Source organism: Diorhabda sublineata, chromosome 6 (assembly GCF_026230105.1).
Source record: "Diorhabda sublineata isolate icDioSubl1.1 chromosome 6, icDioSubl1.1, whole genome shotgun sequence".
In the NCBI taxonomy this organism is placed as follows: domain Eukaryota; kingdom Metazoa; phylum Arthropoda; class Insecta; order Coleoptera; family Chrysomelidae; genus Diorhabda; species Diorhabda sublineata.
Window position 1 is genome coordinate 23,393,728 of NC_079479.1, and position 20,970 is coordinate 23,414,697.

General features: G+C 33.9%; 1 protein-coding gene across 2 annotated transcripts in view; it reads right to left on the bottom strand.

Moving 5' to 3' along the window:
- The window catches only part of LOC130445032 (pleckstrin homology-like domain family B member 1), a 138,943-nt gene that overhangs the window by 102,995 nt on the left and 14,978 nt on the right, over window positions 1-20,970 (bottom strand). Inside the window, exon 1 of one of the 2 annotated variants that reach the window (XM_056780504.1) lies at window positions 17,609-17,700. The exons of the other annotated variant lie outside the window; for it this stretch is intronic. The gene's annotated coding sequence lies outside the window, so the exon portion shown is untranslated. Of the gene's footprint in view, window positions 1-17,608; window positions 17,701-20,970 lie in introns of those variants that run through there. 2 annotated transcript variants of the gene reach the window in all.

The following is a 20,970-nucleotide window of genomic DNA, read 5'->3' on the forward strand; positions in this document are numbered from 1 at the left end:
CAGACCTTGACAAGATTTCTTAGTGCTTGTATCAACGGGTCAAAATAAAATTTAGACCACACGTGCATCTCTAAAAATTTACAGAAAACATTTAATATCTAGATAACGGTAAGGTTTGAGTATAGAAAATCATACACGAATTTACCTTATTTTTACCCCTGAATGCATTAAAATAGAAAAAACCGGGTGGTTCTTTTAAAAAAATAAAGAAATTTGATATTTATGAAGTTAAACTTTGAACACTTTTTATACACACCCCGCATAAAATGAAAAAGTTTTCAACATAGGTTCAAATGCATCGGACTTCGTTAAAAGTAGCCGAACAGAACATATCTTTAAGGGTATCTCTTAAAAAAATAATTTATAAGGGTCTGCAACAGTCTAAGAAAAGAATTAATAACTCAAAAAGTATACATTTTTCGAAAAAAGTTATTAGACAAAAGTATACCAAAATTTTACGTAGATTTCAAAAATGTATTAATATACAGGGTGTTCCATTCAAAATAACAAAGTTACATATGACTTAAAATGTTTGAAAATATTTTAGTTAAAAAGATCGTATCCGAAAACCCAAACGTAGAAATTTTCATGATTTCACTATAAGTATTTTGCCATATACAGATAGTTTTAATTCGTCGTGGGACACCCTGTAAATACATGCGTATACATGAAATGAATTATTTAGAAATTTAATGAATGGATTATGGGGTGGGCAGAAACTTTTGAACGATAGTGTATCTGCAAAACAACAAAACAGTTACGTTTTCAAATGAAATATGCGATTAACTCGAACAATCTAAAATACTTAGAACTTTGATAATAAAAAAAGCTGACACGTCAAATAACCGTAACCAAAGGCATTTCTCGAAATAACAATACACCCATTCACCTCGTATGTTGCCCACGATAATAATAAATCTGATGTCTGCATTAAATTTTAGTTTTATTGATGAAAATTATCATTGAAGGTGATATGTTGAGTTGAAATTAGTGTCAATAATAAATAGTAAAAATCTATTAATGTTTGTAATTGTGTCACCCGTTTTTGGATTGAGATAAAATACACACCCTCGCGTTTGATACTAATTTGACGTAAACCGAAATTGGTCGTAAATGAAAAAATCTGCCCATTACTACGGAAAAAATAGAAAATTCTAATTAAATATCATGAATGGTTTCTTGATCTAATTTTCTCAATATACGGTGTGATTTTTGAGTATAGTACCGTCAGCTAGATATACAAGGTGTTTCAAAAAAAGATGATCCCGTTTCTAGTTGCACGGTTCTTACAAAGTAGTATTGAACGTAACTTTTTAAATATTAGATTTATTAAGCAAAATTTCACCATTTATTTCACACCAAATAGATACTCTTGATAAAATTCACTACAGTTTTAGGAATATTCTGATTTGAAAATTATGATGCTGGTATGAAGTAACGAGAAATGTTTGAATCAAACAAAAAATCGCAAGATGAAAATTTAAAAAAGGCTTATAACATAAAATAGAATTCAATTAGAGTAGGTGTTCAAAATGTCGTCCGTTTTCACGAATACACAAAGTTTTCTAAAGAATTCATTAATCTTCCAAACGGATGGAAGTCAGTGATGAGGTTATTAAAGTGACGTTGAATTCTGTCTAATTCTTGAGGTGAATTTACCTCTGTAGCATGAATTTTTCTATAAGATACGAATATCCTGTGTAATCCAAGGGATTAAAATCGTATGACCGAGAAGGCTAATGAATCGGAGCTTCTGCACCTCAACCAATCCATCGATTTGGAAAATTACGACACCTTTTATCAAAGTGCGGTTGAGCTCCATCGTGAGTTAAATCGTCTAATATCTTGAATAAGTGATTGCTTAAGAAATCCAGGTACATATCACCATGTAAATTTCCAGGTAGAATGTAATAAGCTATTAACTTGTTACCTAAAGTTGCTCTACAAACACAATTAATACATTTTAAAAAATTTTAATCGTGGGGTGTCCATTCTTGTAATGTTTGACAAAAATCCATTCTAACTGGTAGATCGTCTGCAAGATCTCTTGGACTTGTCTGTAATGATAAGGATTAGCTGTTGCTCTTTAAATATCCTCCAAGTACTTGACATGAAATATGTTTTAGATTTTGATCAACTAAATTTAAAATCTTATTTTCTTTATTGATGGTTCTTGTTGTTCTTGGCCTAATTTGTTTTCTTGAGGTCTCACAAGTTTCTTCGAGGAAAATTATCTCCATAATGCGTAACAGCTGCACCGGAGTTTCCAAGACTAATATTCAATCAGGCGAATAAGATACAACAGATTATAATTTTGCTTTGAAGTTTATTATTTCTTGTAATTTCTGTACAGAATAATATGAATATATGTTAAACTTGTATATCTAGTTCTTCAAACAAATTTTAGTATCAAAACTACAACTTTAAATCGTTAACAACCATTAACGAGGTAGTTTAAGATGTCGTAATTTCTGTGTTAAGTGACGCGGTTAGAGGTAAATTTAATGCGTATCCATCGGAGAATAAACTGCATCAGGTGCAGTCCTACAACCGATCAGACGATCAACGAACCATTCGAAAAGCAACATTCTTGAGAAGGTTCTTTATGTGTGGCATTCCTGAACGAAAGCGACGGCGTGAGCAAGGTGCGCCTTCAAATGTGGATTTTTAGTTAATAACTTTCGACCTTATGGCGATTACATTTTTTAGGTGGTAATTTTAATAAGGAATCTCAAAAATTATTTGTTTACGAAGGCGTTTAATTGTTTTATTGATTATAATAATTGAAAGTAACAAATCAAAATTATATACTGGTGCTTCTGCTTAAATTTTGAGATAGACAAATAAAAACAAATGTCTATAAATGGATATCCAAAACAAGTGATTTGAAAGCATCAACCACTTCTACAGATGTAGAAAAACGTTGACCTCGTAATATATTTTTGAATGATTCGTCTTCTGCGATTGGTTACCCTGATTTTTCGAACACTTCTGGCAAGCAAATGTTGGTGCAATATACAACATTGACCGTTCAACGTTGCACTAATGGAACGGTGGTGACGATTATTCCGAAAAAACAGGCAACCATGTGCTTTTAAGTGCTTGGTACGCGAATAACTTTTGTTGGATTCCGTTCGACTCGAAAGACCCATACAGTCGATTATTCTTTAGTTTCGATTTAAAAGGTGGTTCAACTATAATGCACGATGTTAATTGTCACACCTTAACGTCAAGTTTTTTGCTCAACTTAATTTGACATTTCAGTGTTTGACAAATTCAACCATGGAGAGGTACACAATTGAGCAACACGTTAAGATTGTTGAAGCCTTTTACGAAAATGGTCGTTCAAATCAAAATGCATTTCGTGCACTTGATTTTTTTGGTCAGCATAATAGATCAAATGTGTCCACAATCGGGAGAATTGTGCGCAAATTTCAGCAAACCGTCTGTAGGAAATGTGAAAACAACTATGAATGCTTGTTCTGCGGAAAACATTGCTGTTGTTCGCAATAGTGTGGCAGAAGAGCCGTCAACCTCGACTCGTCGTCGTGCCCAACAATTAAACATCTCACTGATGCGAATTTACACGCTTACAAGGTTCAATTGCTTCAAGAGTTGAAGACTGCTGACCATTTCAAGCGTCGTCAATACGCCGAATGGTTGGTTGAACAGAAAGAAGTGAATGGTGACTTTACAAAGAAAATCCTCTTCAGCGACGAGGCACACTTTCACCTCAGTGGATTCGTTAACAAGCAGAATTGCCGCATTTGGGCAAATGAGAATCCGCGAGTGATTGTTGAAAAGTCGATGCATCCACAAAGAGTAACTGTTTGGTGCGGTTTATGGGCTGGCGGCGTCATCGGGCCATTCTTCTTCGAAAATGAGGTCGGTCAAGCAGTTACCGTGAATGGTGTTAGCTATCGCGAGATGATAACGGACTTCTTGTGGCCAGAAACTGGGGATATGGACCTGGACGATATGTGATTCCAACAGGATGGTGCCACTTGCCACACAGCCAATGATACAGTGGCTCTTTTGTGCGAGAAATTCAATGGTCGTGTTATCTCACGTCGTGGCGATGTTAATTGGTCGCCACGATCATGTGATTTGACACCGTTGGATTTCTTTCTTTGGGGATATTTTAAAAAAAAGTGTGTCAATAATCCAAGAACAATTCAAGAGCTAAAGGATGAGATAATTCGGCACATTAACGACATTGAACCTCAATTATGTCTCAGAGTCATTGAAAATATGGACCATCGGATAAAGGTATGCCACCGAAGCCGTGGCGAGCATTTGGCCGATATTTTGATTCACACATAATTGTCATTTATCTTTCTATCATTATAAAAAATATTAAGATAATTCTCTGAAAACTTTTTTATTTACAATTAATATCGTTGGTTGGACCACCCTTTATATGCATATGATATTATAGACGTCTTGTGAAGCACCGCGATTTTTACAGCATTTCTCTGCACCAATCGTCACGATCAGTTTTATGAGCGATTGTAAAATTAAGCGGTATCCAACGCGAACAAATCTTTTTGACAGCCAAATGTTGAAGCAATATTGAATGTATGCGAATGGAACTAATTCCCAAGTATGCCTCAATTTACGGTATGTCACATGACGATCTTGAAGTATCAGTAAACGCACAGCACCGATGTTTTCTGACATATTATCCGATTTTGAACGACCTTCACGAAAGTTTTATTGTAATGAAGTGCGACCACGATGTACTTCGGAAGACCAGACAAACACGATGGTGCTTCATCACCAATGACAATGTCAGATTTGACATATTCACATCAGTGTTACCATATCTCGAAACTTAAGTAGCAATCATGGTAGAAGCATAAAAGTTTAAATGTGTATTGTAAAACTAAACTAAATTAACAATAATTTTTCTTTAAAAGTCTGTATAGAGTATAATTCAGATCGACTGATAATTCAGAATTTCACTTCCAAACAAACGGCTCCTCTGTGAATCTCGAGACGTAGTTTCCAAAGCATTAAGTGGAAATTAAAAGGTGGAAGTCATACGCTCCGAGTATCGGGATAGTTGAAGATGATGGCTTCGGTTTTTTGAAAATCTAGATTCACCCTCAATTCTCTGTACCAATCTGAGAATTTGATCAGGAGATTTTTGGAGAGCGTATGTCTTAGACGGGAGCAATTAGTACGGTAATAATTGGACTTTTTCAAGGGATGATGAGGGACTGGGGAATGATACGTATAGATGATGTATGAAAGGGGGCTAGTATGAAGGCTTGTTGAACGCCAGTAAGGGTTGAGATAGGTTCTGACATTGACACTAGTGGGACGTTCTGTGAGATACGAATATATAAATTTTATCACCTATATGACAGTCGGAAAGTTCCTAACGAGTCCAGAGTGCCAGACCTGATCGAAAACCTTCTGGATAACGATGAAGATGACGGCGATGCTTGTGTTAAAAATTGGTGTTGGGGTTGTGACTAGAGTATTCGGGAAAAGTACGGAAATGCCAAGCAGGCACTGCAAAGTTTGGAAAAGATCATCTCAGGCAGGTTCCGTTCGAGAGCGAAGTTTCTCCCAGCTCGGCAAGCGGATTGAACGACCTCGGAGGTGGATTGAAGTGGCACGTTCTTACATAAGTTGGATTAGAAAGTCAGTTTCATTGGCCAAATCCCTTAGGAAGTTTGGGTTGTCAGTTGGCATAGACCTTACACTTCAAGGTGCGACTCTACATGCATTTTTTGGTTTGTAAGCCCATAAAACTGTTGCCAAAACGCACGTCTTATCTATAGTACAAGCTGGCTATGGTGGCCTTCTACTTTTTTCTATTTTTCAGCATTTATTTCAAGCCTATCTTGGGCGTCTTTTGAGATATGGAGATTTAGTTGATGTTTACAGTTGTAACAGAACAGACGATGTCTTGAGTATCGTTGTTGAGGTGTTGTCTTCCACGTATTTGTCTAGATCTTCAGTAGTCCAAAGAATGGTAGTTTGGGGTAAATTAGAGGTGATGTGATTTCCAAAAGAATTCCAATCGGATTTTTTGGAATCATGAGTTAAGTGTTGACCAGAAAAGAATCGTCCTCTACTAGAGTAATTGATGTATCTAAGCTGATTATATGGTCGACAATGGAAGAACCTTCTTGAATCACTTCGGCTCTTCCAAGGAAATATATATATATATCCCCTTTTATAGCGTTATACGCCTTTGGGTTCCTAATCTCCAGGCCTGTCTATCTTGCCAGTCGTCGACTGCTAGGTTCCTTTCGGACATTGCTCTAGTGATTCCTTGTAGCCATGTTCTAGGTGGTCTTCCCCTCTTTCTTTTTTCTTTGGGGGTCCATTCTAATATTATTCTTGGTAGTCGTTCTCTTCCCATTCTCTTAACGTGTCCGTACCAAATCAACTGTTTCTTTTCTATATCTTCTACTAAAGTTCTTTCTACTTTCAATTGTCTTCTTATTTCCTCGTTTCTTATATGTTCCGTTCTAGATATTCTTGCTGCTCTCCTCCAGAAATCCATTTCCACTGCATTTAAGTTATTTTTTTGCTTTTCTGTAAGTTGCCAAACCTCGGAGCTATATGTAATTATTGGTTGTAAAATGGCGTTGTATATTCTCTTTTTTGTTTCTGGTCTAATATTCTTTTGCCACAGCACTGAGTTCAGGGCTCTTATTACTTTTCTTCCTTTGGTTATTCTGTCCCTAATTGTTTCCTCGTTTCGTCCTGTTGCTGTTAGTTTTACACCTAGGTATATGCATTCCTTACAGTTTTTAATTATTTTTCCCTCTAGATCTAAATTCCCAGGTGAATCTTCTGATCCTATACATATGTATTGTGTCTTCTCCGTGTTAACCTGTAGACCCCACTTTTGGTATTCTTCTATAAGTTTTCTAGACATGTACTCCAGATCTTCTTTTTCCTGTGCTACCACTACCTGGTCATCGGCATAGTGCAGTGTATACAAGGTGCTCTCCCCAATAGTTAGTCCCATTCCTTTACATTTTTTTTTCCAAACTCTTAGGGCTTCATCTATGTATATGTTGAACAGAGTTGGGGATAAACAACACCCTTGTCGCAAGCCTTTGGTTGTTTTGAAGCCGTCTGTCACCTTGTTACCTATTTTTATTTTTGCTGTTGTGTCTCTGTATAGTTCTTTTATAGCCTTTATTAGAGTGGTATTTATGCTCGTTCTTTCCAGAACCTCCCATAATTTTGAGACAGGTACTGTGTCATACGCTTTCTTCAAGTCTACCAATAGTAGGTGCACTTCTTGTGATCTTACGGTTCTCTTTTCGATTATTTGTGATAGACAGAAAATACTATCTATCGTCGATCGACCTGCTCTGAAGCCGTTTTGTTCCTCGGATTCGTATGGGTGATATTCTTCACAAATGATCTCCTTTATTATTTTTCCGTATAACCTACTGAGCGTACTAGTCACTGTAATGCCCCTATAATTATTGCAGTCTTCCTTATTTCCTTTCTTGTATATGGACGTGATCCATCCTTCTTTCCACGTTTGCGGTATTGGTTCTCCATTTAGATGTCTATTGATAATTTCTGTTAGGATATTAAACAGCCTATTTGTTCCTGCTTTTATTAATTCTGCAGGTATTCCCTCTGGACCAGGAGCGCGCCCATTTTTAAGTAGTGTTATAGCTTTCTTTGTTTTCTTCCAAGGAAATAAAGGTCTAAATGCTCTTTCAAGTAAGAATGGAACACATTAAATTTCAAAATACGCTAAAATTGTACTTATGACCTTTTCTTGTTTTTATATTCTTTGGAGGTACTAAGCGCCAATGAATCGCGCGCAACTTGCGTAAAAAGGTTCTCTCTTATTGCGCGCCATTCGAAACATAAGAAAAGTCATTTTCTGTCCAGTTTGACGAACGAATCAATGAAAATAGACAGCGAAACAGAATTGTTTATTAATTAAATAGGAAAGTCAAACTATCCTCGTAATAGTATATATATGAATGATTCATTTTTGTGAACGCAACAGTTGCGCGTTAACTAATAATCTCACTTCTATTTATTTCGCAGAAGCATTTCGAATTCATAAAATCCATTGGTCAATCTAATCCCATTGCGACAAAGAGCAACGAATTGTGAAGTTTCACTTGGCAAAAGCGTAAATGAAAGAAGTTTACTACTTTCTTATCTTTTCATATGAGAAAATTCAAGCTTCCGTCTATCTAATGATATAATATCTAATTTTATTTTTAACACTCAATAGATTATTATTTTTTTTTTCAAGTTGAAGTGGGTATTTGACTTTTATTGATCTAAGCTTTTCAGAGATGAGGGTCGGTATCTTTGATGGTGCGTTTATAGATTCTCAGTAGCGCTTATAGTACATACGAGGGTTACAAAACAAGAATTATTTTATATATTCAAGAAAATTTATTCTCCCATAAGATAATGTGAAACAATTTTGGTTTTTTTATATATTTTGATGATTTAGCAAATATCTTTAATGTTACCAAATACCCTACCGTCCAAAAGTTTTTGCCCACCCAATATTATACGTGATACGCAACAAATAGTAACAAAACGATCGATCTTGATATTTATATTTTAAACATATATGGATAAGAATATAATAATAATAAGAATACAGTCTGTAATTTTCATCAATGTAACCTCCTTTTGCTTTTATTATCTGGATGCACAATTTTGGCATTCTCTGTAATAATTTAGACTTTTAGATTTTTGGTTCTATTCGTTTTTCAGGATATTCCAAAGTTGAGGTAGGAAACTGCTGTATGATTTCCATGATCAATCTGTCCTACAACTACTCAATCGAGTTGAGGTCGGGCGATTGTGACGGCTAATCATTACTTTCAGTAAATTCGGTTCACATACTCTTTGCATAGCTTTGAGGAATGCTTAGGATCATTATCATGCTGGAAGACAAATATTCTGCCGATGAGGCGCTGGCCAGAATGTACTACATTTTTTATAGCAGTCTTTCTTCAAAATCGTCTCAATTTTCATCTCCAAAAAACATTCCCAATTCACAGTAGAAGAATAATAAACAAATCAGCCGGTATTTGCAAGAGAGATCAATGTGTAATCTTGACTGTAAAACACGGGGGAAGCTCGGTGATGATTTGAGGATGTTTTTGAGGAAAAGCGACTAGAGACCTTGTAAAAATTAGGGATTTTAAAGGAAGAACGCTATAAAAAATAAAAAAAAAAATTTGTACGTTTTGACCAGCGCCTTATTGGCAAAAAATTTATCTTCTAGCACGATAATGATCCTAAGCATTCCTCTAAATTGTGCAAAGCATATTTTGAAGATATCAAAAGGAAGAATCAAATTAAGTTGTTGTACGCCAAATTGGACAAGGCAGAAAGAAGTGTCCTACTCCACATCTTTGGGATATTCTGGAAAACGAATGAAACCAAATAGATGACGATTATTTATCGAAATTGTTGAAGAGAATGTCAAAATTGTGCACCGAAATAATAAAAGCAAAAGAGGTTACATCGATGAATCAAAAATTCAAATATTAATCCGGTCAATTTAGACATTTGAAGTTACATAAATTCCTATCAAGCTGAAAATCAGTAAAATTGTTTGAACTATAATTCAAAATTAAATTTAAAAGTTCCCCATCGTTTCCGTGTATGGAAAAAATTTTTTTCATGGTCAAACGTAAAAAAATGAGTTTTTCGTAATTTTCAGCAAAACGGTGATTTTCATCATGAAAATACCTTAGACGAAAATTGTAGATAATAAAATTATCTACAAATATCGAATCAACACTTTTTTTCCTTCAAGCCACTGTTTCAGAGATATAATGATTAAAAAAGTTGTAAAAGTTGTCGTATTTAATGGTTTCACCGATATATTTTCAGCAGTAGACTTTTCTTACAACATTGAAATGTTCCGAGACTTGTGAGTTGTATTGTTGTTGTGAGTTGTGAGTATTTGTAAGAAATTTCTGTTGGAACTGTCAAAAGTTCATCAAATAAATTATCAATTGACGAAGATGTTGCTAAAGTTCGAGGATGTAGTTCTTCAGCTTTAATATTTCTCGTACAATCATTATAGCCATTAAATACGACAGTCAATCTGAAACATAACTTTTTGAATCCTTTTTGAATTTTTGTCTTAAGTATTTTTATGATAAAAGTCATAATCACGAAAAACTTATTTTTTTGACTTTTGACCATGAATAAAGTTTTTACCATACACGGAAATGATGGAGAACATTCAAATTCTATTTTCACTTGTATTTTAAACAATTTTACTGATTTTTAGTTTAATGGGAATTTATGTAGCTTCACTTTTATTTTTTGGTCTAATTTGACTGGACTATATGGTGTTCATCGCATAAACTATAAAGTTGACAACAGCTTTTGACCGGTGAAGTATGTGCATGTTCATTTATCATTTTTTTTTCTTCACTTTCATCTTATCCATTCAGTATTCTCGCCTTTCTATAACTTGGTCTTCCTCCGTATTACTATACTATTTATATTCTTCTGGCTGCTTATATTTATTTTGTTCTGTCATTTACTTTATACTAATTATAATGTTTACATTGAAAAAACTCCATCCTGGTCAATTTTCAAAAATAGACTAATAAAGGCAATTGAAATATTCAATTAACTGCCAACGCTCTCACAACTGATAATCCATTTGGTTTATCCATGTAGAAATTCGGTTTTTGTTTTGTTTCGGGCATACTACGAAACACCTACTTGAACTACTTAGGTCTCCCACGATAATAATATCTTTGTAACTGTTTTTATTAGGAAATAATTTTAAACGTTGTCGTACATTTCGTACAGAGGCAGCGTTTAATTTATTTTACAAAAAAGTAAAGAAGAAAATGACAAAACACTGACCGTTGTAAGTAAAACTGCACTACCTATACGTCCTCTAAGTCCTATTATTATAATAAAAGTTATTCTCAAAAAGTTGGTCGTTTCTTTTTTACAAAAAAAAATTATTTGGCATCGCAATGTTAACTCATTCAAATATTGCAAACACAATTAAAAATCGTTTTATTAACAAAATTTTTAGTTTCGCGTTTTCTACTTGGCAACCGATACGATTTTACGAAATGTTTCCGATATATCCCAGGTTTCGTAATCTAACTATGAAGGTGTATATATCAACTATAATTCTATTTTTGCGTTCTCCATCACAATCTAAAAACTAATTATAATAGCTAGCGGTTTAAAGAGTGGCGTAAATTTATTTTCACGCAATGTAGAATAAAATTTGAACGGTGATCCACAAAATAAACAACTGAACGAACGAAGAATGGTGAAGTAGCATATAAAAAAAGAAATATATAAGAGATACTGATAAAAAGGAAAGATGAATAGAATAAAATGAAGCTCGAAATAAATCGTATGGTGTTTTAAGAGAGTGGGATAGGTAAAAGCACCATTTACATCGGTCGGGATGACTACAAAAAATTTCCCGTTCATATTACAAAAAAATACAACCTCCCTCCACCAAAAAGGAGTTCGAACCAACTCACAAGAGGTTACCCCCAACACATATACTTCATAAGCAAGTATAATTCTTCCAATATAAATTGCAGATTATAATCAAAACCCTTGTCCTTATAAATACTTTTAAAAATATGTTTATCTTATGCAAGAATTTATTCGTCGAAAAGCAATCGATCATTATAAATTGGACGGCATTAGACAGATGTACTTAATTGTAGTCCTACTTAATTTGCTAGAACTGAATATAAAATTATAAAACGTAAATAGACGAGTAAAATGTACGTGCTTGTAAAGGAGTTTGGTTTAAACAGGGTACCAGACGTGAACTGAGTCATTTTTGTACCCCATTCGTTTTTTTTTTCTGGAAAACGAAATTTCAAAGCTTAAACCATAAAGGAAAATAAATTCTTTGCAAATAAAACAAAAACATAACATTCAATTATATATCATAATAAATTATAATGGTAGTCGGAATGGTCGGAACTAGACTCATCATTTGATCGAATTATGAAGGGTTGTAAAGAGGTGTCGAATTGACTCCTAGAAATGGGCAAACATACGAACTGAATAATTACTATCATTAAGACAAAAGCGAATAACCATCAGCAACATCGAAGATTTTCCAAAATGAGCAAAAAAATTGATGGAAAAAATTATTTTTTCTAAGAACGAGTGCATTTTTGGTATTAGGTGCAAAATAATTAAAAAATTGCGTATTTTGAATTTTCCACAAAAAACCTTTTAATTTAGAATGGTTAGGTTAGGTTAGGAGGCTATGACTATAATCGCATTGATTAAAAAGTATTAACTCTTTGTTACATTGTTGTTCACTCTTTTATAATTTTTATTTACGGTTTCAAGCTAAATACAGGGTTTGAGGATACCGTATTTATATGTGCGCTCGATGCACACATTCGAATTTTAACTCTACCTATCTACACTCCAAATAAAAGTAAATTTGTGGTGATTTTATTCATTATATTTCCTAGAAAGTTTTTGCTTGTTTGTTGTTATCATTGTCCTCACATAAATTCCAATTATCGTTATTACTTTCCTTTTTGTTTTAAGCAAATTTTGTATTAAGCTTCCACGTAAATTCGTATTTTCTATTTATTTGGGGAACTGAATGAATAGAATAGATTCCTGTTTGGTTATATCATTTAAATCTGTTCTTTCAATTAGTTCCTTATTTAGTAATTTCCATCTGGGTTCCCGTTTCCTTACTCACCTCATTTTTTCCGCAGTTCTACAGCTGCCAGGGAGTGGGAGTTTCAACCTCTAACATCGGACTACTAATCGAACCAACAACTCAACCTCAACTCTAACATTTGGGAATCCAGTTGAGAGCTGCAACCATCCCGCATTTCCATAGTCCAAGACTTATCTTTTAATATACGGACCATAAAAATTATCGCATCACTGGCATTTTTAATACTTAATTTTAGTTTTTTGGGATAATCTGTATATCAACTTAATGGATATTTCTGGTTTCTTATCATGGGCAAAAAAATATTACAATTTCTTACAAATTGTTTTGGAAGCAAAAATGCTCGAGTAAATCATTTCTGTCTTGGAGAATGCACTGAGATCGAGAACTTTCTAAGTGTTATTGTATAGTGAAAATTTTGTTTTATTTTGTTAATAATGGATATGCCTCAACGTTTAACAAGACATGTGACGAATGAAGAAGCCGCTAGAATCATCGCACTCAAAGATACGTCGCCGGGGTAATTGGAGTTCAAAAAAGCACCATATTCAGAGTTGTTATTCGCTACCAAGAAACAGGGCAGCTAACCAGAAGAACCGGACAAGGCTGCGAAAGGGTAACTTCGGTAGTCGATGATCGTTATTTAAGGTTAACGGCGTTAAGAATTAGGCATACCTTCGCTCGAAGGCTGCAAACAGATCTGTTGGTTGCTCGTAATGTCCGAATAAGCCTACAAACAGTTCGAAATAGGCTGAAAGAAGCATGTATACGAGCCAGGGTGCCAGCTAGAGGTCCACGTCTTGCCAGAGAACATTGAGTAGCAAGATTGAAATTTGCTCGATAACACGCAAATTGGAATATTCAAGATTGGTCCAATATTGTATTCATGGATGAATCAAGATTTTGTCTGTATTCATCAGATAGGCGTGTACCAGTGTATAGGCGACGTGGTGAACAGCACGATCAGGTTAATTTTTATCAAACTGAAAGCTTTGGTGGTGGCTCTATCATGAATTGGGGAGGAATTTCTTTCGAGGGTCGCACGGAGTTAGTACCAGTGAATGATGGAAGACTAAATGCTGACAGGTATATAACAAATATCCTAGAACCCCATGTAGTTCCCTCTATGCCTCATATCGGTGACAACTCTGTGCTAATGCACGATAATGCTCGGCAGTATTTAGAAGGGGTCGAAATACCCACCCTGAATTGGCCTGCACGTAGCCCGGACTTTAACCCAATAGAGCATGTCCGGGACCATCTAGGATGGCAAATTTAGCAACATCCGGCACCAATAAGAAGACTGGATTATCTTCAAAATGTTCTTTTTAACTTCTGGGAAAACATACCGCAAGGATACGTCGAGAACCTGTTTAGAAGCCTTCCAAGACGAATGGAAGCTGTAATTAGAGCGAGGGCGGCAACACACGCTATTAGAAATTCATTAACTGGTTTTAGTTTAAGCACCGTTCATTTTTTTGTATAGATGTTTTGTACAATTTTTTTTGATATTTTGGTAAATCAAACTTTTTGTCCTCTGTAGATTAAACAGATATAAAATAAATGTTGCAAAAGGCGTATCTATTGGTAATAATAATAAAATTCGAAAAACAGGCAACACATTTAAAATATTTAAACAATAATGAGTGATGCGATAATTTTTGTGGGGCGTGTATATAAATAAATCTGAGTTGTTTTTAATTTATAACTGCTTTTATTCGTTGTGCTCTTTTGGATAAGCAGTTAATGCGAATTTATTATTTTTTCTATAAATTTATTTCTTGCTAAAACTTTTTTTATTGTTGTTAGGAATAAATATTAATTCGCAAAATCGTGTCCGGGGATAGTTTTATATTGTTTAATCTTTAATTTTGATTTAATTCATAAGGTGTTTCCAGCTTTTTCACATCATTAATTATAACGTCGTTCGTTAAAAAGCTGGTGAAGTCCAATTTAATATTAATTGTTCACCCCATCTGAGTACTTGTTATTTATATAAGCAGTTTTCCAATCAGAGGTGTTATTTTGATATTCAAAGAAAAATGCCATTTTTTGAGATAAATGATAGGATGTTTATTTTATTATAAAGAGGATGGTATGCCGTTATTAATGGAACACAACGTCAGTCAAATGGCCGACACGACTGCGCTTACAGTACCATATCCTTTTCATGAAATTTTCCGTAACCAAATTGCAAAGCGGCTGCCCTATGTCCTCGATAGCCTCACGAATTCCATCTTTGAGGTCTTGAATCGATGCTGGGGTGTTGGAGTAGACCTTATCTTTCACGTGGCCCCAAAGAAAAAAGTCGCAAGATCTCGGTGGCCAATTGTGATCACCTCTTCGAGAGATAACACGATACGGAAATTTTTCCCGTAAAAGATCGATGGTTTCGTTGCTTGTGTGGCACGTAGAGCCGTCTTGTTGAAAGTAAACGTTGTCCAAATCAATACCATCCAATTCCGGCCATAAAAAATCATTAATCATCTCTCGATAGCGCAATCCATTCACCGCAACTGTTGCTCCAGCCTCGTTTTCGAAAAAGTAAGGTCCAATGACACCGCCACCATAAACCGCACCAAACAGTCACGCGTTGAGGATGAAGAGGATTTTCAACAATAACTCTTGGGTTTTCCGAGCCCCAGATTCGACAATTTTGTTTATTGACGTAACCACCAAGGTGGAAATGGGCCTCATCAGTTAAGATGATTTTTCGATGAAATTCCGGATCATTTTCAAGCATTTCAAGGACCCAATCAGCAAAGACACGACGTTGTTGATGATCGGCCGGCTTGAGTTCTTGTGTTAACTGAACTTTATAGGCCTTAAGACCCAAGATTTTATGCAAAATACGGTGTAATGACGTTGGTGGAATGGCTAATTCCAAAGAACGACGAGGAATGGACAAACCTGGGTTTTCTTCAACACTTTGGGCTACAGCAGCAATATTCTCAGTTGTTCTTGAGCGACAAGCACGGGTTTTATTCTTCACATCACTAACTTGTCCCAACAGCTCAAATTTTTCCACCAATTTCTGTATTGCGGTCCGAGAAGGTGCTTCACGTCGACCCAAAAATGTTTTAGTTTTACGAACCGTCTCTTCCAAACTTTCACCATTTTTATAGTGAATTTTAATAATTTCAATGCGTTGTTGAAGTGTGTATCGTTCCATTTTTATTAATAGCGTAGTTTCTACTTGTCAAATGTCAAAAAATGACTTCTTCACAAGTGACATTTACCGAAATAGCGGGCTGTTCAGAATAACACCTCTTATTGGAAAACCCTACTTCAACTGATGCCAAATATCACTTCCTGAGGAAGAGTCTTCTGCAGGGGAAGTAAGGTTACAATGGACTACTAGTGTTAAAGCTTTTTTCACTGAAGAAAATTAGAAAGAAAGAAAAAAAGAAAAGTTACGACGACAAAACTACCGACAAGGGTGTATGCCACCGAAGCTAATTATTTGCAAGAAGAGGAATTTTTGTTAGCTCGTTGAATGTCTATTTTAGTGCATTCATAATCAAAAAATAGGGTCTTACCTCCGAATTTTTTTAATGTGAAGTGATTCGCATGATATTTTAGAATTAGGCTAATCTTACCCTTAACTTCAAAAGTGAAAATGATCTGAGCTCCGCCTATTATTTTTAAGGGGTGTAAACAACCCTTTAAAGGAAAAATTGACACTGAACCATTTTATCGCTAGAAAACGTGTTTAATATTGAGGGGTGAAATTATAAAGTGTTTTCTAACACAATTACCTCATAATAAAATCATTTTCAACTCCTTGAAAACCTGACAACCCTTGCAAACAACCCCTAAATTGAGAAAATCGCAAAAATTTACTTTGATATGACATAAAAAGATTTAAGTATAGAGTAAATAATATTTTGTTCTCTAAAAATAACCCGTTGATAAAAAATTCTTGGTAGAATATAAACGAGTTCCACTGAAAATATTATTTATGTAGGGCAGAACTAATTAGTAATAAATATTTATATAAAAAATACCACTAAAAAATTTGCTAAATTAAAATTTGTACTTTACATAATCTACCAGTTAATTTGGTGGCAATTTAATTTTTGGACCATAACTCCTACAATTTTGATGCTATCACAATTTATAAAAAACCACTTTAAAGGTAATTGAAAGAGCTAAAACTTTTTTCATAACAATATATAGTGAAAAATCTTTTATTTTAAAACGGTGACGGGTCAAATGGCTTGAGAGAGACTCTACCGTGCGCTCTTTAAAGTCATATATCCGTCAATTTTTGTGTGACAGTACCAAATTTTTTGTCAGAAAATACCTACTTTTTTCATCATTATACGTAGTTTTTATCATTTTTGAGATATTATGAAAAAAAAGTGGTTTTTTTAAAAACTATATGTCCTAAAGCAACCAAACTGCTAGAATCCATCAAACTCTTTATATTAAAGTTAATTCTAGACGGAATACGTTCCTTTTATTTGCATTACAGCTCAATCATTTTACGTGCAAAAGACTTTTAACAGTGCTCATTTTAAAGCTTATTTCAAGCACTACAAAACCCTACTTCATTAGAATGCATAAAATGTATCTGCTCGCCGCTAGATGGCATTAAATACATCGATTAAATTTCAGACAAAATAAAAAACGGTTTTGATCTCTAATATTTCGCTTAATATTGCACTTAGAACACTAAAAAACTGATTTGTTTAGGTTTTTACCTGCTACAATTTTTTCATCATAAAATTTTCGTTAAAATGTATATTTTTGGAGATATTTGCAAAAAAACGATGAAAAACGTGAAAAAAAATTCCGAATTTTCAATTACCAATAACTTGAAAAGTATTAGGTTTTTTGAAAAACTTTATAGAATCTTTTTTTCTCAAAATTAGGCCTACGATAGATATCCGAGGTTATTTTGAAAAAAAAAATTACCTGATGAGCCTAATTCCAAAATTTCATGTAAATCGGTTCACGGTAAAAAAATTCGAAGCAATAACGCTTCAATCACTGCACTATTTATCTGTACGAATAAATGATTACGATTCGAATTTATTTCCGCCCACTCCTTTCTAGTTCTAGTACTCAACGAGTTATTTCCCATAAGAAGCAGCTCTAACTATAATGTATAGCGGCAAAGAAGTCTATTGTTCAATATATTAAATGGCAGAAAATTGCCGCATCAGATATCGCATCTGCCCACACTTAACAATTATTAGAAACATTACAATTCATATTTTTTAGGTCGATCATCATTTTTCTTTTCGAAGAAAGTATACAGGATGTGCCAAGATATCTTATTTAGATATTATCTCGCGACTAGATAAAATGTTTTTAATAGCATTGAAGTAGTACCTTTTTAATATTTATAATAGACTAGGGCTGTTGTGGAATAGATTTTTTGATTACCTAGTATGATTGTATATTCTCCAGAAATCAAAATATATCAAATTCCTGTTCCAAGTTCGAACCATTTCGTATCAAAATGAAAAATGCTTTGGTTAGACCTCCATAGATAAGGTAGCGTCAAAAAAAAGGCAAACTTTTTTGTTTTTTGCAGCATCCGGTGGACAGTTACATTACTACCATTTCGAAATTTCGAAAAAAAGTGAAGATTAGATCTTTTTATGGAAACAGGTTTCGAAAAAAAAAGGTTAGAATTGATTGCTTGATAGGGTTAATTATTTGATATTAAAATCAAATAAACAAACTTTCAATTAAATTTATATAAAGTGACTCCATCCAACTTCCCATTCGGAGTGAGTTTTATGTATAGAACGCCTCAATTATATCTGTATCATTTTTATAAATTTGTTGTAATGAACTTTGTTATTTCAAATAGATCACCTTGTATATCGCTTTTCGAATATCTTTAAGAAATACTTATTATCTTTCATTTCATGGTCTCATCCCTAAATACCAGTTAAAGTTAATAATACATTTAAGTGGATACCTGCATGACTGCTAAAATAACACATTTGCTGTTTCAATAAATTATTACTGTTGAAGTTTACGTTACAATGGATCGTTTATCCCATAAATTGATATTTTAATGATATTAGTTTATGGTGATAGGTGTAGAAGTCAACAAGAAAAGTGTAATATCTTTAATAATTTATATCCTAACCGAAATTCGGAGAAATTCATAAGAGTTGTCAGAAAAATAATACTGGTCGATAAAAAAAATATTTTTTAGTAACACAAGGATTAATGAATAAATATGAAAAAAATAATTGTGACACGTAAGATTTTAATGTTACATTTATAAAATCATATTTATTGGTAAAATATTTAATATTTATAAAAACAAATAATTTCATGTTTTTTTAAATCATATATACTGACAATATTCATAATTTACATCTAATAAACATGCCTCTCTTTCTCTTATTAAAAACCAACAGTAACCTCCCAACATGGCCGAATCCCATCGTCCTTCATACCGAATTTCCATTGTTCTAATATCTTGGTGGATCCTTTCACCCTGCTCATCACTGACAGCACCCAAATGTTCGGGAAAAAATATCAGATAGGAATGAAGGAAATGAATTTTCAATGACATTCGAGCGCCAAAGGATTTGTAGGCGTATAGAAGTTCATCAACTGTTGGTAGTTTGGATCCATATTGTTGCCCAAAATGCCTTCCATGCTCTAAATTCCTGCCTGGTGAGCTTTTTTGCATAATTGTCATCGTCCAGCAATTTTCTTATTTGTGGTCCAATAAAAATACCTTTATTTGGCATCAATCAACTGGAGAAAGACTTCTCAAGGTAATTGAATCAATCATCCTCTTCATCCATAGCCTTTACAAAGTTTTTCATCAATCCAAAGAACATTTTTGGGATCTACAAGGGGTATAAACTTAACATTTTGAGATCCCGGTTGAAACTTACAGCGAATATTTTCATAAGTTTCTTTCATCTTCACAGAGCAGCAGGTAAAGACGGTTTTAAATTTCCATTGTGTAATAACACTGCTTTTAAACTGTATTTAGACGAGTCAATCAATAGGCGCCACTTACTGGGATTATGCTCAATATCAAGTTCCTTCATTAGACCATCAATATCCGTAAAGGCAAACAACGAATTTTCCATTTTCCGAAAATGGCCTGTCTTGCGATTTCACCATAAATTCTCCACAAATATAGCAAAATTTGCCAAGAGAAGTTTTGCGGCTCATTTGTCTCGACATTTTCGTATTTATAATAATTTTTTGCACTGTGAACAAATAACCACTTACTATGAAACTCAACAGAATACTAATTTTTAATATTATTTTTATGTTTATTATTGTGAATAATATAGTTCAGGTATTTTTTAGGACATAAAATTTACCGATATCAACCGCCCCTTTATAAAATTACCTACCTGCTAATGTAAACATAATTAAGCTATTGAAAAGTGGTACGTGTTAGGGCTTAATAAATATTTTTTCTATTATTGGACGGGAATTTCTATTTCAAAAATAAAGGTCTCGCCTGTGTAACGAAAATGTTGTCGGCCAGTGTAATCTGTATTTTTTAAGGATTTCCAAAAACACAAAATATATATGGTGATCCATTTGAAATAACAAAGTTCCCGGAAAAAGGAAATATCTAACAGTGTAAATACCACCATTATACCCCTTATCACAAGACCGTTGCATATAAAAATTACATTATTGTCAGTCGTAATATAATTAAGACAAAACACTTATAATGTAGTGTAAGTTTTACTCAAATGGATTTATGATCCATGGTGGTAATTCCATGGACAGACTACCTTCAAATCTGATTTTAAAATCATCATGAAGTGCAATCAAATATTGAAAGTATGATTGAATATCTTCATCGAGACATATGCGATAAGTTTGAATAAAAATCATGCGGATCAATATTTTCCTCCATAAATTTCAACTCACCAAGAAAAGCTGAAATTACACCCTTTGTTTTTATTAAATTGAGACTGTACCCTTGTAAGTTGAGATAATTAAATTTTTTGAACAAATTTGTCAAATTCTGTCTGTTTTACAATTGATCAGGTTTTCTTTTAAATCAGGATCTCTACTTTCGAGTAAAACTCTAAAACTGAGAGTCGTCAAAAAATAAATAGAATCTTGATAAATATGCACCTTTCTACCACCAGCGTACTTCGAACAGCAATCTTGGGAGTCTTCATCATTTTCATTGCACAATTGTATAACTAAGAGCTTATTCAATCTCATTTTGTTAACTGCATTAATCAAAAATTGAAGCAATCTATCTATCTACAAAATTTTCGCCACTAGAACTGGTCGGTGGATAAGACAGTTCCTTGACA